We start from the raw sequence: 19899 nt of genomic DNA on the forward strand, positions 1-19899 counted from the left end.
TTGCTTATTGAATTGTTTTTTTTTTTTTTTTTTTTTTTTGTTTGTTTGTTTTTTTTTAAGCCACTGCCAGTATGCATTTGGTTCATAACCAGTGACAGTAACGAACATAAATGCCAACAGAAATGTCCAATTTTAGCTGTGAAAAATATAGAGTTAGATTACTTAGGGATTTGAAAACAGCATTTCTTCCTTGGCTGTTGTGTTTGGACAGAAAACAATGTACCCTTGCCAAGTTCATTGCAAAAGCCACGTTGTACTACTCTTATGATTGACATCACTGATGGATTCAATCCTTCAATACCAAACAATTTTGTGATTTGAAGTTACTTGGTTAACTCCTGATCACTTCTCTGCTTGATTTGCTCTGCAATATGAAGTGTCGTTATTCCAGGGTCATGTAAGAATGATGTTTCTTAAAACATAAGATACCAGCATTTTCTACAGAAGTAGCTGGATGTATTCCTAATGAAATTCATGACCATAATATCTAATTATTTATTACTGATTTAAAAAAAAAAAAAAAGCAAAACCAATAAATTAAAATAATATGAAATCATAATCTACATTCCCAGGTAACAATAATTGCTTTTTGTCTTTAAAGCATGTATAAAATATCTCTAAATCTTTAAGTAAAATCTTTATTACTCTTTAGAGATCTTTAAAATTACTCTATAAATAAAACAGCATTTGTCTTTTAAATTATCCTTCTTTCTCATTTCTGATGTATATATGAGTTTGTTTGCAAAATGAATGTCTGTCACAAAAAAGATAAATACTAAGCAGACTTGGAACTACCCAAAGAGAGCCTGTACTGCTAAAGAAGAAAAAATCTATTCCATTGGCAAGTTAGACTTTCTAAAGAAACTGGAATATCGAGCTGTCTGGCTAGCAGAAAGGAAGATGGATGACTCTTCTTCAATTAGGTGCTAGAAACTTAGTTCTGCTCAAAAGAGAATATAATCAATTTGGGAAGGAGTTGAGTCTAACACTGGGAATGCTTTACTGTAAATAGTAGATTGCATTTAAACTTTACTCAAGTGTTTTAAAGGTATTATTTTAGCTTAACTTTCAAAATGAATAACAGTTTATTTGTGCAGTTATTCACTGAAATGGGTTGAGATATCCAGTTTAGGAAATAGTCTACCCTGTCCTTTATACCCTACGTTTTATATTTATTATGAGTTCATCTTATTATTAGTTTCATTTGTTCTCCTTAGGTTCATAGACAGCAGATTTATTACCTTGCACTGGTACCTAAAGGTTATATAAGTAAATGTGAGTTCAAACCGTCCGCACCAGGTCAGAAGCTACAAATGGACTCTCCCAAGCACTTGGTTTAGCTTCTGACCTTACTCTCTTCCTTATACAACCTAGAAGGAAGTGCAAGCATCTTTAAAGGTCATACTCTGGGAGAAAGCACTACATACTACAACAGGATAATTAATTCTAACTCTCCAGGTGATGTCTCCTGAACACTCAGAACCACTTTCACTCTTTGTAAATTAAATTAATTAAAATCTGGCAGTAAGCCTTTTCAGCAAGAAACCTGCATCCAGGAAATGACAGATATAAGGAGAGGTTTCCACAATAAAGTTGTAAGTAGCCCATCATACAGTACAGATATGTGTAACTATTTTTTGTTCTTAAACTAAGGTCTTAACATTGGTAGTGCACATGACACATGAATCACGAATACTTTTGTTACTCTTACAGTGTTCTCTCGAAGAACTCTTTTGCTGCACGCATACAATCTTAAGAATTGTATGCAATTTATATCTAATATTCTACATGCCTACATTTGATTTGCTATCATCATTTGTTGGAGATAAGTGTGGATAGTTGTTCTTACCGGAAATACAGAGTCTTTTATTTTGAATCAGGCATCCATGCATCTCCCTGCTTCAAAAAAACTTGTTCCTCAGTTCTTTATCTCAGAAACAGGTATCTAGATTAGAAGCACCAAGTTTATTATGGATACTGTTACAATGCTGTGAAACAAATACTTAAGTTGCTAAAAAGGAGAATTGTTTTTTAAATTTCCCATTTAAATATCTCTATACTTAGTACAAGGCATAACTAAATTAAATTATTTTAAATACATTTATGTTTCATACTTACAAAACATATACATGACTAAGGAATATAAATCATCTGGGAGAAAAATGAAGAGAGAAGTTACACCAGACAAGTTTTCAAGGACTGTTTTTGTTCACTAAATGCACTAATATACTTTGTTAAACTATGCAGTGCTGATTTATGAATTTCTGTAATAGTAAAATATCTGAATGTCTCGGGTTTGAAAATTTAAAGCACTATTTTTTATTTACAGAATCACAGAATCACAGAATCACAGAATTTCTAGGTTGGAAGAGACCTCAAGATCATCGAGTCCAACCTCTGACCTAACGCTAGCAGTCCCCACTAAACCATATCCCTAAGCTCTACATCTAAACGTCTTTTGAAGACTTCCAGGGATGGTGACTCCACCACTTCCCTGGGCAGCCTGTTCCAATGCCTCACAACCCTTTCGGTAAAGAAGTTCTTCCTAACATTTAACCTAAAACTCCCCTGGCTCAACTTAAGCCCATTCCCCCTCGTCCTGTCACCAGGCACGTGGGAGAACAGACCAACCCCCACCTCACTACAGCCTCCTTTAAGGTATCTGTAGAGAGCGATAAGGTCGCCCCTGAGCCTCCTCTTCTCCAGGCTGAACAAGCCCAGCTCCCTCAGCCGCTCCTCGTAGGACTTGTTCTCCAGGCCCCTCACCAGCTTCGTCGCCCTTCTCTGCACCCGCTCAAGCACCTCCATGTCCTTCTTGTAGCGAGGGGCCCAAAACTGAACACAGTACTCGAGGTGCGGCCTCACCAGAGCTGAATACAGGGGGACGATCACCTCCCTAGCCCTGCTGGTCACACTGTTCCTGATACAAGCCAGGATGCCGTTGGCCTTCTTGGCCACCTGAGCACACTGCTGGCTCATATTCAGCCGACTATCCACCATCACTCCCAGGTCCTTCTCTGCCTGGCAGTTCTCCAACCATTCCTCTCCCAGCCTGTAGCTCTGCTTGGGGTTACTGCGCCCTAGGTGCAGGACCCGGCACTTGGCCTTGTTGAACTTCATGCAGCTGACCTCAGCCCATCGGTGCAGCCTATCCAGATCCTCCTGCAGAGCTTTCCTACCCTCAAGCAGAACGACACACGCACCTAACTTGGTGTCATCTGCAAACTTACTGAGGGTGCACTCAATGCCCTCGTCCAGATCATCGATGAAGATATTAAAGAGGACCGGCCCCAGCACCGAGCCCTGGGGGACGCCACTAGTGACTGGCCTCCAACTGGACTTGACTCCATTCACCACGACTCTTTGGGCCCGGCTATCCAGCCAGTTTCTAACCCAACGAAGCGTGCGCTAGTCCAAGCCACGAGCAGACAGTTTCTTCAGGAGAATGCTGTGGGAGACGGTGTCAAAAGCCTTGCTGAAGTCAAGGTAGACCACATCCACAGCCTTTCCCTCGTCCACCCAGCACGTCACTTTGTCATAGAAGGAGATCAGGTTCGTCAAGCAGGATCTGCCTTTCATAAACCCATGCTGACTGGGCCTGATCGCCTGCTTCCCCTGCAAGTGCTGCGTGATGACTCTCAGGAGGATCTGCTCCATGAGCTTCCCTGGCACTGAGGTCAAACTGACAGGCCTGTAGTTTCCTGGGTCTGCCCTCCGGCCCTTCTTGTAGATGGGCGTCACATTTGCTAGCCGCCAGTCAACTGGGACCTCCCCCGATCGCCAGGACTGCTGATAAATGATGGATAGTGGCTTGGCCAGCTCCTCTGCCAGTTCTCTCAGTACCCTTGGGTGGATCCCATCCGGCCCCATCGACTTGTGCACATCCAAGTGCCATAGCAGGTCACCAACCAGTTCTTCATGGATAGTGAGGGCCACATCCTGCTCCCCATCCCCTTCCACCAGCTCAGGGTACTGGGTATCCAGAGAACAACCAGTATTGCCGCTAAAGACTGAGGCAAAGAAGGCATTGAGCACCTCCGCCTTTTCCTCATCTCTTGTAACTAAGTTTCCCCCCGCATCCAGTAAAGGATGGAGATTCTCCTTAGTCCTCCTTTTTGTGTTGATGTATTTATAGAAACGTCTTTTGTTATCTTTAACGGCAGTAGCCAGATTGAGCTCCAGATGAGCTTTGGCCTTCCTAATTTTGTCCCTGCACAGCCTCGCTACATCCTTAAAGTCCTCCCTAGTGGCCTGCCCACTTTTCCAAAGATTATAAACCCTCTTTTTTCTCCTAAGATCAAGCCACAATTCTCTGTTGAGCCAGGCTGGTCTTCTTCCCCGCCAGCTCGTCTTTTTACAATATAATCAATTTGCACTGAAATGCTATGCAAAAATAATGCTTTAATTTAGCTATGGACATTTAGCTATAGATTAATTAGAACTCAAGTGAAGGAGACAAAATTAAATAAATATCCAAGTCTGGGATATGTGTCTCATGAAATGTATGTTCACAGTTGAAGCACGTCCATACCCCTCAAGGCCAAGACTTCCACCTTGTGATCTGCAAGGGATCTGCTCCCTTTGTCTTTACCGATGGATCCAGAGACCCAAGGAAGGTCTCCAGTACTTTGTTGCCCTTTATTTTCACTCAGTCTACATCATACTGTAAAATACTATTGTGAATTTGATGGTATTGTCAGTAACAGGTGATATTACTGTGACTATTTTAAAGGAACACAAGGAAGAAAAAAAATAATAAAGAACTGTAGGAATTAACTGTCATAATACCAAATAATAACTTAATATACTTTCTTATGACATCTGTACTTCTATAAACTTAGAATTTCAATTTGAGTCTGTATACTGTACAAAGTAGCCTTGATTTAATTTCTGCCTTTAATAATTCCATTCATTTTACACATTATTTACCCTAGCCATAAGTTAAGCTAAGCATTATGCAGTACCTTTATTTCCATGGTGATTTTCATGTAACCTGCCAAAAACATGGTGAGTGACTATGGACTGAGACAACGTTTAAAGGTTTCGACAAACTATTTTTGCTTATCATGGCAGCAGCCAACTTTGCAAATGCAGTGCCTTGCCTTGTGTTTCATATCTGGAAATAGCTGAGGATGAGCTCTCTTACAAATTACTGCCTTACTGCAGTGGCCTGCAGACTATATATGAGGTACAGAACTTAAAACCACTTAAAATGTACTCGAGCCTATTGATATATACAGAACTGAACCAGTTTTTTAAGGTACAGTGCTGTGAAACAAAAATTACTAAATACACTTCCTATTATTCCATCTTCAAGTACTTTAGAAAAAAAAAACCACAGAACCTCAAGACATTCAGCAGGGTAAATAATAAGAGTACAGGTAGAAAAGACTTGCACTGAAAAATTAAGTTTCTTTCTTTTTTTTTTTTTTTCCCCTTCAATGTAAACCTTTAAAATCTCACAGAATGTTCTCTCTGTCTCTTTAAACACGTTCTCCTAACTTTTATTTAATCATGCAGCCACCAGCTGAACTGTTTAGGTGGAGCTGCAGAAGGACACACGAGGGACTACTTTCCCAATATTACCCCGCATGAACTGGTAGGCAGGAGGAAAATGGAGAACAGGAATGACAGGAATCATGCTCTGCTACACATTTCCCAGCTAGCCTGAATTGCTGATTGGCATAAAAGCTCCCCATCTCTGTAGGGCACTGCACAGAATTGCCACAGTCCTAGGCAGGATCGCCTGTCTTTTAATAGTTTGAAGGAGACAGCATATGGAAGGCCAAGTGTTTAAACCCCCACTCCCTTTATTTTTTCACCTTTGTTGTTGTTGTTGTTAAAATTATCAAATATTAGAGAGAGCTGAGCACAATAAAAAACAATGACAAAAGTGTGTGGTCTTCTTAGAGAACTCCTAGGAGATGGATGGAGCACCAGGATGCCAGGAAGCTGAAAACAGATACACACAAAACCAATAATCACTCTAAAAATGGAAAGTTGCATGAACACGTGCACACGGGAGTTCATTATTGAGGGTTCCCTTAAAAATCAGACAGGTGACTCCAGCAGAGCTCTGCAGGTTCGTTCTATGGCCAGCACTATTCAGTACTTATTAACTTGGAGGTTAGGAAGCTGGATGACAACCTTTAGCAAACAGACAGCAGGAAAGCAGAATTACAGAGCTCTGTGGACAGGCAGCTGTTCCTGACTTCACCAGCGCAGGCTGAGGAATAATTAGTCAGGGTGCTGTTCTCAAGAATTAATGCAGGTCACAAAACGAGCAAGAATCATCAGTGCCCTACTGAAGAAGAAAAGCCCCGTACTGACATACACAAACAGGAGCACAGACTGCTGTACATGTGTAATTATGTTCTGTTCCACTCAGCAAGGAGATCTCTGCTGGAGCCCTCGAGAAAGTAACCAAAGCCTAGAAAATGTGACTGGCAAGAAAAGATGGAAAGAAATGGCACTCCTAAACTACCAACGTTACTGCTGGTTGCAATACGGTACTCTAACGTGTAATGTATGCTTTCTGAAACATATTTTGGAAACAGTCATAAAAAATATCATGTTAAAAGTTAAAATAAAGCATAAAAAAATGTATGGAAAATGAGACTGTGTGAAAGCAGTTTCTGGTGAGTAATTAGAATTTTACTGATATGAAAAAACTGTAATATCCAAATGTTTGGATCCAGATGAACTACAGCTGATTTAGGTTTTGATTAGGTTTTAGGTTTAGGCTTTCCTAATGTTTAGGTTTTGTTGTTTAGGTTTTATTGTTTTATTTTCCTAATAAGTTTTCTGCTTTTGAGACTGTCATTTTGTGTTTTTTTTTTGTTTTTTTTTTTTTTTTAATATTTTCTAATGCTATGTCATTTTTTCTGATTTTCCTGAACAGCGGAGCTTCTTCTACCTTACTTCTAAAAATCATAAACTCTATTGAGATTTATTCTCAATATTGCATATTTTCAACAATGCTTTGGTGGGGGGTAGGTAAGGTAGAATTAAACATAAGGGGATTAACTGACTGCAGTGAGCACACAGCATTCACCATTCATACAGCAACTGTAGGATCCTTCCCACATGCACAACTGAAGGTGTCAGTAAGATGCTGATACCCAGGCTGCAGAAACTCTTTTCATCTCAATGACTACTTCAGGTATTATTTGTGGAAAAGGACCTCTGGACAGCAATGCCATTACACCTCTGACTTGCTGTGAGTGCTGGTGAGATGGAGCTATCCACCAGGGGTGCATCGCACCGTCTGAAGGTAGTGCTGGAACTGTTAATACACACACTACGTGCTTAAGTCTTGCCTCAAAAGGGTCAAGGTGAGAACAACTCACCGAGGAGAATTCTCTGAAAGTTTCAGGGGCAAAAAAAAAGCCTTTCTCACATCTTTTTAAAAAACGCATGGATAGTGCTAGAGGTAATTATGTAATATCTGTAATCCATTCTTTAAAGATGACAGTCTGAACCTGGGTGACTGCAGAGCCCATTCACACCAGTACTCTCAGAGACAAAAAGTCAGGCTCTTCACATATTTAATATGACTATTTCAAGTGAGCCACACAGCGAGCTTGGGCTGATTGGAGTGGAGACGAAGGTGATAGCATTCATCATTATCAAAGTGTAACAGTGGGGTGAGTGGGGAAAGAGAAGGGAGAAGTCGAAACAAGATGTGAAAATCCTGCTGGGGTTGTATGCCAGTGACATTAATGTATTAAAATAAAAAACACCTAAAATGAGTTATGAAACTAATTAAGGAAATATAAAAGCCATGGATAAAAAGTTCCTTGTTAAGTATAATTGATAGTACAAATCTAATTTGAAAGGTTAACAAGCTCTTGAAAATTGTTGAATCAAGTACAGACTGATGTTTTTAATATAATTATATACAGCTAGCAGATGGTATAGTCCTTTTTATTATATCGCCAGCTATTAGACTTTCATTTTTAAAGCAGATACTGAATTATACTGAAGATATGTGAGCTTATTTTAAAAGATCAATCAATTTTCTAAGTTCTGTGCATGCTGATCAAATACATACTATTTGCTACCTAGTCTGAAAAACAGGATTTAGATAAGAAATTTGGAGTATTTCACTATCCTTTTCCAAAACAACTGTATTTTAAATTTTAATTCAAAGCTTGATGGTCTTAACGAATGAGAGTGTATTAGATATGTGAATAGCCTTACAAAACAACTGAGAATTAGACACAGTTTAAGAAAATAAAGCAGCAGGAAAAAAGCTATCCTTAATTTAAAATTTCTAGTTCCAAAAAGATGTTGAAAGTTTAAATTTAATAAGTGGCGTGAATGAGGGGAGACAAACTGAAAGCAAAAAAAATAATTAAATAACTATTGCTATATATGTGCACAGCTGAAGTTCTCTCATCCCTCAGTCAGCATCAGAAGGCCAGTTGTTGCCACCAGCTGGCTTACAATTCCTCCATCGTCCACTTGTCATATCTTGAAGCAAAGGCTTTGACTTCCCTTAGTGCTCTGTTGTGCAGAAGAAGAGCTCCACATGATTGAGCTCTGACAAAGCCAAGGTCGTCATCTTCTCCTCCTCCTCCATGACTGTTCCTAAACCCACCTGTTATTCAGCATTCACAACACAAAAATCTCATAGGATAACAGTTAGGCAGTTTGACTATGGCCTGCTACACTGTCCAGGTTTCTCATTACACACTCTAGTCTGCCCCTCTGTATCTGATTGCTACTTCATAATGATCTGATGCTCTGTAGGATAAACAGCAGTATTTAATTCAGTGGTTTTAAAACAGAATCTTTGCCTAAGACTCAGACTTCTGACTCCTACTATGCTATTTCTAGTACTGAAAAACAGTCTACAGTCTGTTGTGATATATCCAACAAAAATTATAGAGCATCTAGGACTCAGAGACAGAGGATTACAATAGCAGGATGTTTTTTCCATCATGGACAATGGAATTTACTAACAAGGGGGGGCACTCCAATTCATTCTCAAAGGTACCAGACAGAACGAGCTTAGTTTGAATCGAACACAAAATTTATAGCATGTAACGTCCCATCCAAGTTCTTACAAAGTTATGAAGTAGGACATGAATTGCACCCTCTGTATTGATGTTCCTCTCACCTAAATGTAGCCATCTAAAAGATTAGCACCTACTGTGTGAGATTCCTGAATAATCACATGGGCTACCCACCAGATAACTGCAGTGCCCATTAGGAGGTGCCTTCTTCGGCTGAATATGAGCCATATGAGCCAGCAGTGTGCTCAGGTGGCCAAGAAGGCCAACAGCATCCTGGCTTGCATAAGAAACAGTGTGACCAGCAGGGCTAGGGAGGTGATTGTCCCCCTGTACTCGGCTCTGGTGAGGCCGCACCTCGAGTACTGTGTTCAGTTTTGGGCCCCTCGCTACAAGAAGGACATGGAGGTGCTTGAGCGGGTGCAGAGAAGGGCAACGAAGCTGGTGAGGGGCCTGGAGAACAAGTCCTACGAGGAGCGGCTGAGGGAGCTGGGCTTGTTCAGCCTGGAGAAGAGGAGGCTCAGGGGCGACCTTATCGCTCTCTATAGGTACCTCAAGGGAGGCTGTAGTGAGGTGGGGGTTGGTCTATTCTCCCACGTGCCTGGTGACAGGACGAGGGGGAATGGGCTTAAGTTGAGCCAGGGGAGTTTTAGGTTGGATGTTAGGAAGAACTTCTTTACCGAAAGGGTTGTGAGGCATTGGAACAGGCTGCCCAGGGAAGTGGTGGAGTCACCATCCCTGGAAGTCTTCAAAAGACGTTTAGATGTAGAGCTTAGGGATATAGTTTAGTGGGGACTGTTAGCGTTAGGTCAGAGGTTGGACTCGATGATCTTGAGGTCTCTTCCAACCTAGAAATTCTGTGATTCTGTGTGATTCTTTGCCTTCATCAGCCACAGAAGGAATCCAAACAGAGAATATATTGAAGACAGTTAATGCAGGTGGAGGAAGGTGGATCCTATACAAACTTAAGCAGCCTCGCTGAGTTACAGCAAATGTCCATGTTCTCCATGCCTTAGGAAGGGCATTGAGGATAGCAGATAACATTTCCCCAAATACACTCCCAGCTGTGCTTTCATTTCACATTCTGCAGTCTAATGTTCATCCATAACAATAACCAAAAGCTCTGCTGGCCTAGCATATGAAGAGCCCAGAGATGGCTGTACTTGAGGCCATAAAAATAGATAGCCAGAGCCTGATGGCTCTTGAAATAATCATGCTGCATCATCGCTTCAGTTAGTATAAGAAATGAAGTATGGGAAATGCTCCTTCTGTGAGCTAAGAGTAAATAACTGATCAGGACAAGTTCAGACATCCTTCAGTTTCAACGTAATAAATTCACCAGACTTTTGACTACAGTAAAATAAATAAAATATTATACTTTCTCACTTGAAAGTTGCCTTGAAATAGTCATAAAACAACTATCAGTTCACTTGAAGGAAACTAAAAGTCATCTAAAACTTCATGGATCTTAACCAGCTGATTACAATCTAAAAGCTGTAACAAGAATGGATTAAATTGTTCTATTTCCTCCTCTCATTGTCACTGTCAAAAGACTAGATTTATGCAGGTCTTTCTGTCCTTGTTACAATCTCTGTCACAAGAATGAGGCATCGCAATTTTATAGTCCCATGTTCTCTGAAAGATAACAGTAAACAGTATTCCTGTGACCTTTTCAATGTTCTATAATTTCACTAAATGGTCACTCTTACTCTCCTTTTTATATTCTCAGCACTGATCAAAAAGTGATGAAATTGACACCAAAATAAAATACAGAATTGTGAGGTTAAAGCAGTGAGCCTGACTACTGTCTCTCCCACAGCAGACAGGGCATAAAGATTTTTGTTTCATTTACGCTCGTTGTCATAGCTTTCTTGCACAGTAATGTAACACTGCACAGTGAGCTCCCACAGAAAGTACAAAACATACCCAACATCACTACCTTCCAGCCTAAGTAGTGGGGACGTTTGATTTGATTCTGTGTCCTTTAACAAATGCTCAGCGAGGCATGTGTGCTCCTGTCTGCCTGCACACGGATATGTGGAGGTACAGATCAAGATAAATCCCAAACAAACCGCTCCTTTGCGAACAGTCCTCCTGTGGGGAAGATGAAAGAGCCAACATGTGACAGATGTTCATCATGCTGCTTAGTACAGCACTGGAAGGGACATGAGCCTGCAGTAACGGGGACGGTGTAAGGCACTACGCTGCAGAGCATTCATGGTGTTTTAATATGAACTGCAGATGGAATAACGCAGTAAGCTCTCAGTGGGAAAAACAAGATGCAGCACAGTTATCCTCACATGCTAAATTCTTGAGCAAACTCTCCATCTGATGTACCATGTGTTCCTCTGTTATCTCAAACTGGAGGCAACACGATCGCAGGGAAATGATCAGTGTGAAACTGGTACAGCACAGACAGAATACAGAATAAGGAAGAAGGGAAAGTACTGTGCCACTAACTGTAGGATATCTTCTGAACCCTGAATGCTCCATTTCCATTTTCATTTCTGTCCTATGCAGTATACCTGCATACACAGTGCTTTTTGAATGAGAAACATACATTAGCTATTGTAATCTGAGAAAAGAAAATGACATCATTAAGGATTTCTGGTATTTGAATTAGTTCTTTAAATCAATATTAATTTTAATGCTTTGTCATAAATGCAAACATTTTGGGCCTGACTTTCAAGTGGTTTATGTCACCTAAAGCTCCAAAGACTCATCTTTAAATCTAGACTGTTGACACCTAAAGATGTGAACCTGAAGAAAGTCACCTCACAGCACTGCAGAGTCCCGCTGTGGCTGGTTCCTCAGTTCTTTGCTAGCTGTCCACAACCTCTCATCGCTCTTCTCTTCCTCCTCACACCCTTCTGGGTGTACTGCATCCTTGCTGGAGCCTGGGAGACCAGAAACTTGTCCTCTCTATCTTCACCTTACAGAAATACTCTGAACCATACAGTGGCAGAGGCACATTTCTGTTCTGTTTGCAATTCTTCTCCTGAAAATGCTGCATGTGCCAAGACTTGGGGTTTCTGGTATTTGATGCAGAGCCTGAGGTGACACCTAAAAAGAAGTCAACAAGGAATTTTCTTGGGGGCACGCATCTTTCAATCTCATTTCTGTTGCTAGTTGTGAAGGCATAATCTGCTCCACAGTACTAAGCTGTGGGGCTGCAGCTAGGTAAAGAATAGAAACATGTCCCTCAAAGACTTGGTCCAGTGATGTATTTAAGCACATGCTTCAAAGGTTGAAAATGAAATGTTTTGCTGAGTCATCACCTGAAATGGCACAACCTATTAACAAGTAAACCAAGTCAGAGGGTACTGAAACATGTATCCTGTAAAACCCTACTTTATTACTTTGTGGAAGTACGATCTTTCCAACTATAAAACAGACACAGTTACAAATAGCTGAAAAATATCTACAAGTAGTTACCATGGAGGTTTACTTCTTTTTTTAATCAACTATTCTCCACCTTCTCATTCCTTTGCCATGCTCAAAAATGCTGGATTTTATAAGGTGATACAAAGAAATGTAGGCGTAACGCTTTCAAATAACTACATGAAGACTAATATTAAGTATTTTTTTAAATACCATCCCTTCAATATTATCCTTTTATAAAAGTTCAAGAGATGTGGTTATATATTACTGTGTGAAATGTGGCCTGACAGTGCTCACAGAAGAAAGGATCAGAGGAGTTTGGATCCAGCTGGAGGCAAAAGATGAATTCAAGATACAAGAAAGGAACATGGAAGACAGCAGGCAAAAGAGAAACACCTTTTGACCAAGAAAAAGTGGAGGGAAAACACGAACCAATGGCCAGAAAAGAAGGTTCAGGGAATTTTCAGTGGTCCTATGAAGAGGGACAAATATGGCCAACCAACGGATATCTTCATGGTTGTTTCTGCCAGGAACCTTCCACGGTGTCCAGGCAGGCAAGAGGGCTCTGGCTGGCACAACAGTCTCTCACCCCTCTGAAAGCAAAGCTGGCAGAGTGGGAAAGAAGAGCTTTAAAACTATGAATGACGTGGGTGATTTTTTTAGAATTCTTTTTATAGGAAGGAGAAACTTTGGCAATGCGAGAATATACAGAATATGAACTCCCAAGGATAAGGGGAATGAGGGAGAAAGCATTACCACAGATCAAAGTAACAGGGGGATGGACAAGGAGATTACTGCAGGGTCTGTACTCAATTTAGTTAATGCATTGGGTGAGGCTGGAGGAAACTTGTTTTTGTAAACCTACACAATGCATGTCAAGAACAGAACAGAGGAACAGAAAAGAATGCATAGGATGTGAAAATAGGTAACAGAAAGATAACGGCTATAGTGATGGGGATGTAAGAACAGAAACACATGAATTTTGCAGGAAAGAGTACCAATAAAGGTGCCAGTGGGGTGTAGATTTTTAGGTATATCACTGGGCAAACTGTGAAGAAACAAGTAAGAAAACAGAGAAACACTGGCTGGGAAGAGAAGCTCTCTTGGAAGACTGCTATAAATCTAGTTCAGACAGAGATCTCCAATGTTACTGAAGAGACACGTTGTGAAACAGAGACTAAAGCAGCAAGAGATCAGCAAGGGATCAGTGCCCTGCTGCTGTGCTACTCCTGAGTGCCTGTTTTACCAAGTGGCTAACACAGCATATTGCAGACATATTGCTCCGGGGCAGAAGCAGCTATTGCTCTTATAAGGTGTTATTGCAAACCTGCAATGGACTCTTGCACTGTTACAGGACCAGCAGCTTCCTTTGTTACACTGGAGAATGATGTCACTAGTGACAGTAGGGTCTGGTTATTTCCTGGGTTAATGGTAGGGCCTTGTTATTTCCTTCAATAATTCGCAGACTTTGATACAATGAAGTATATATTATACAACATAAACACACACAAAATACTATGCAAAATAATTACCTACAATATACAGACATGTTGAAATCTATCTTAAGCCAATAATCATCTATATTAACTTAGCTAAATTTTTAGTAATTACTGTCATTACCCACCATGGAAAATATCTGATGAGATCATGAATTGCTTCTCTTCATGATCAGTAAAAGATAAACAAAACTATACTGTAAACAAAGGTATTACATTTTCAAAAAATAAACTGAAAGGCTAAGAGAACTAACACATGAAATGAACCAAAAGGCCTTGAGACTTAAAAAAAAAAACAAAAAACAAAAAAACAACAACAACAAAAAACAGACTGGCATTTCTACAGCCCAGAAATTCCAAACCATCAAAAGCATTTTTCTAAAGGAAAAGAAGAACTTCAGAAGGCCTCCAGCCCTAACTGGATGATAATCATCCCCAAAGAGATATTAGAAACAGACTAGAAGAAAAATGGGCAGCACAACATAGCTACATCTTACAGATAAAAGTATAATTTGAGAACTGTCCTAAATCAGTCTTTTATATAGTAACAAGTGCCTGTGGTCATAAACCAAGGACCATTAAAAAGGAGAAAATATGTTAAGATGCTATGAAGATGGATTTGAAATTGTTGTTGTTATTATTATTTGGAATTAATATATTTATTTGGCTTTCAGTAAGAAAAAAAAAAGAAAAGTCGAAGGAAAAACCACACTGCCTAATGAGAATCAAGGACTGAAATGGAGGTTGCCACTGTCAAAAAGAAAGACAGATCAAAGGATTTAATGTGCTTACACTGTAAGGACAAGACAGTCTCCTTTCCAGAATATATGAAAGCAAACAGAGACGAAGTACAAGTGAAATAGGACAGGCCTCTATCAAATGGAGGTGAGGCACCACCTGACCAAAAAGGACCTGAAATCATACTCACACTTCTAAAAAAGGGCAAAAGGCGAGCAAAGCAACAACAGATCCATTAGTTTTATCTCAATGCTACTCAAGGCTCTGGAACACAATCTGCAGGAAAGCATAATTGAAAACATGGAGGTAAACAGCGCTGTGAGATGCAGCACGATAGACCAAACTGAGCAGGCAGCTGACTGTGGTAAGGCAAATCTTTGCTTGAACAAAGCTGGACTTCCATGAAGCATTCAAAAGAACACCATGGTGAAAAAAATAGCTAAAGCAGGTAATAAGGTCATCAGTAAATCTGTAAGACACATAAGGAACTAGCCAGGAGGAAAGAGAGAGCAACAAAAAATGGAAAAGTCAGGAATTTATTGACTAATCCCAGGAACTCTTAGGAAATATGCTGGGAGCTTAGCACCTGGAAATAATGAGAAAACACAGTGCAAAGACCTTCTGTGGAATACAGCTGCAAAGCTGCTTCCCAGATCTCCATCAGGACTAGACACAGGGGTAGCAGGAGGGCAACTGGAGGCTGTCCCCCAAGACAACATGAAGAAAAGGCTAAAAGAACTCATTTAGCCCAATGAAATGCCAGCTGCAAAGAAATACAGCTGTGAAATACAGTGGAAAGGCGAAAGAAGTTCAAGCACACTGCTGTCAAAGGACAGATGGGTTTAACCTGTCAGGAGACAAGGGTTGTGGGGGACAGGTAAGCCCCTCTGGACTTAAGTTTTCTTTTCACAAGCACTTAACAACAATAATTTCATCCAAAATGTCTCTCTTGATCTTGCACATACTGAAATTTGTCTTGCACTAAAGACATTACGTATGAGTTAGGTAACCAGATCAGATTTCTTACAGTATAGGTTGGGGAGTGAGGGGGTTCTTTCATCTCTATCATCAGAGGGAGAAAAAAAGTTCTCTCAGCTGACAATTTCAGTAACAGTCATGGGCACATAGGTCAGAAAAAATTCAGATCAGTCAGAAAAAAATCAGGTCAAAAGGGACCTCAGGTTTCCAGTCCACCCTCCTGCTCATGGCAATATCAGCTACATGAGATCAAACCTTGCTACTGAAGGCTTTGTCCACTCTGGTCTTACAGAACCCTGGAGGATGAAGGCTGCACCATCTCTCTTTTGGCACCATGTCCCACTGATTAGAAGATCTCACTGGTATTGTTTTTCTTTCTATCCAGCTGAAACAAGAGCCTGAGAAAGTGAAGTTAGCAAAAAAGAACTACAAGTAGTAACGCAACTGCTTTGCTCAGACCTTTCTGTTTTATAAAATATCAATTTAAATATGAAGTAGATCTAAAAATGTTGAGTAGAAGAGTTAAGGTAAAACACTCTACACCTACAGCTCTGCTGCTAGTCATCACTTTCAAACCTAAGAGCATACTAAGAAAAGGATCAGGGCTTTAGCAGCCAGTTCTACATACATGCTAAACTACACAAGCCAGCAATCAAAGCTAGGTGTATCCTTTGAAAAAATAAAGCAGACCAGCAGTCCCAACCTGCGCACACCCCACAGCACAGAGCATGCAAGGAGAGCTCCTCTGGCCTCACCCTGCGGGGTCAGTCAGTAGGGACTGCACAGCAGCACTGCTGTCTTTCTGGAATGCAGACCTTGCTTCTAATGGGATCACAATTCCCTGCCCTGTTCTTTTGAACACAACAGAAGGAACATTTGTGATTCATCCACAGTGCACACAAAGCACAACAAGCAGCCCTGGAATGCTTACCGCAATTTTCTTCTGCGTTTGTGATAACCCATGCCATGGTGGAAGGGAAGGAGCAGACACCACGTGCCTTGAGACAGCGAGAAAACAATCTGATACACTGAGCAGAGCGCCTCTCTTTATTAGATCCTTGACACCTGTTTAGGAATTGGTCAAACACAAACTCACTCATTTAATTCCTCTGCACACCCTCCGTCCCAAATGCCTTCCAGAAGTCTCAAGGACAATCCCTGTTTCGAGATGCTTAAAAATCTGAAAGCAACAGAGAAAGAGATATCAGTTAAGGGAAGGAGAACAGAGGCAGGATGTAAGTTAATTCAATTCACTGTAGACAGCATGACAGAAATGGGTCTTTAAGATGGACATCTATGTGCACAGTCCTTGGAGAAAAGTTCGAGGAGGTTATACCATGCTTGAGAGCCAGCAGAGAGGCTGAATGAACAAAGTGACATTACCTTTCCCTTGTGGATTTCCTGAAGAACAAATTTAATCTGGCCCAGAATAAGAATCTTTTTTTAAAAAAAATATATAGATTAAAGCAAACAGGATAGCAGAGATTTATTTTTTTTCTTGGCCTGGAAATGCATACTGAAAAAGAAACCACTTAGTACCTGCTCTTTATAGAATATGAAGCTCAATAGGGCAGGCAATTTTTGTGGGTGCATGACACTGTTTACAGGCTCGTGTAAATGTTCATAAGCAAGATAGCAAGACTGTACCTCCAAGAGAAATATGTTGTATTTGAATCAACTGCATGTTTGTTGACACTCCAAATAACTTTAGGTTTTCATAAACTAGATCTAATCACTGCTAACAAGATGTAAAACATACTTAAATACTTATAAATATTAATCTTTTAAAAGACTAAACATTTATTTAGTTCAATTTCCTAGCTACCTATGGTTTTTGTAGATGGATTTCCTGAAGGAAAATAAATGTCACAGATGATTCTCTTTCCAGAGTATCTTTTTCTTACAGAATTGCTTCATTTCTATTAAAACACAGGATGTTGACCTGAATTAATCTGAAGGCAATCATTTCTGTTTGTGGGATATATATTACATAAACATACTATTACAGCAAGACATACTTCAACAAGATAAAATTAAGTTTAACTTACAAGCATTACTGTTAGAATTACTGTTCACTCCTTTAGCATCAGTATAACATTCCCACAGAAACAGGTCAGTGTATTTTAGCTTTAATGGAGCCCCCTTAGATATTCTTTGATCCTAAAATGGATCAAACATTTCTCTGATGAGTACTGCAGTTGCTACATTTTTTATTGTATTCTCTTATTTTCCTGTTCATCATACTGGTGCTTTAAAGGAGCCACTGTTTCTGTTTATCCTCATTTTTGCTTTTTGTTTGTTTGTTTAATTAACTCATCTGAAATTCTGTTTTGTAAATCAATTTCTTCTTTCAAGTGATGATGAAAAACAAACACTCAAACAAGGATAAACACAACAACAGTTGTGTTTCCCATCGTGATGCCCAGAAGCTGTGCTGTACCTCCTTTTTCTCTGACTGAATTTTGATGTTTTCAGGTACTGAAAGCATGACTAGTTTTAACAGATGCAGATTTTGTCTTGGTTTAGCATGTTTTATCAGAGCCTGCTCTACGATGAAGAGTGCATGGAGATGTGGTGATCCTCTAAAGGAATGGTATCTCCAAAGACCAGACCATACCTTCCAGTCATAGTGACTATAGCATAAGGACTACCAAAAGCCCTGATGCTTCTGACAAGCACAAGCAGCCCTTCAGATGTACGGTGCTGGAATTGCAACTCTGGCAACTGCACTTTGTCTCTCTCAAAATAATTGTTTCTTAATAACCTAATTGCTGGTGGTACCAATAGGGCTGACCAAGAGTCTTCACCATAAACCTAAAATGCATGTGTATTGCTGGAGGGCACTTATTCTCTTTTATTATTCAGTAGCAATTGCTCCCATTGCTTGACATATTCTGTTACTGAATTTATGCTACGTAAAGGTAACTGCATTGCAGATGATGGACAATATTAGTTTCAAGCCAATAAGGCTTCAAGTTCTTGTTAAAATTCTCTGACTCTCTAATCCTTGAGAGTCTACACTTATTTCCTCTTTATATTCCATCCCTTGGGAGGGGCAAAAAAAACCAAAACACAAATGAATTAAACTGGCAAATCAAGGTAAACAGAAATCAAATAATGTACAGAAACAGCTATAACTGAGAGTTACATGACAATCACACAACTAAACCTATGTTACTTTCTGATTATAGGCCCAAAGCTCTCCATTGTAAATAATTCTTCAGGACAGAATTTTCAGAACCAGGTTAGGCTAACAAATGCTTCTTTACATCAGTGTGGAAGTTTCTCAGTAGAAGTTCTGTGGAGGCATGGAAAAGACAGACCAACAAAAGACGATCTTGAAATAGCACTGTGTTTTTTGAAAAAAAAAAAAAAAAAAAAAAAGTTCCTCGCTCTCAGCAAGATCTGTGATTCTTTACTGCTGTCACATGCTATTGTGGCACAGGATAAATCATTTTAAACTAGTGCAAAGAAGACACCAAAAAAGACAAACCTTAACTATATTTTCAGTGTAACGAACCCATGGAACAGTCCCGGTAAAGTCCAGTCACTAAACTAAACTGAAGAAAACAAAGAAGTTGGGCATATTTGATATATGCTTGATATACTGTACAATCATGCATACCATAATGTATCAGAAAACTAATGAGAGCTTAATTCCACTTTAAACAAACCAAAGGATATGCAGGAGTTGTATCTTTAATTGCAGGAACTCTACACAGACGTCCTCCACAAGTGGGTAAAGGCAGGGAATTAGGTATGAGCTATAACTGTTTCAGAAACTGGAGAGTGAAATGTTGATCAAATTTTGCAGCAGGCAAGAACACCGCCTTAAGTCATCCAGGAGAACGTCCTGCTGGAGCGAGAAGTGAGTACAGATACTACCGTATCAGATCAATTGTCCAAGTTTAAGAGAGAGAAGTACTCAGATCAAGAAACCCATGCAGAAGTCCAGCTTTAAAGGTGCTGTAAGTAGTGAAAACATGAAAAAATACTTGAGTATTGAGCTTCTATATTTTTTTGCTTATTCTTTCATAAAGGGAAAGAAAAACAAAACAAAACAAACAAAAAACCACACATCTGAAATAAAAAAATTAGCTCAAAAGGTATTTCAGTGGATTAAATGTAATAGTATCATAGCTTCCAGGCTTCTTCTTCTGCTATGAACAACTCAGTAAATACAACAAAATATTGGGAAGTGCTTATAAGCCAGAAAATTGCCATTTTTCCCCTCTCAAAATTTGTTTTAAATTAAGAATGCTACCTGTGTATACTTTGCAAATATGAAA

This window comes from Aythya marila, assembly GCF_965140915.1.
Source record: "Aythya marila genome assembly, chromosome: 7".
Taxonomy (NCBI): domain Eukaryota; kingdom Metazoa; phylum Chordata; class Aves; order Anseriformes; family Anatidae; genus Aythya; species Aythya marila.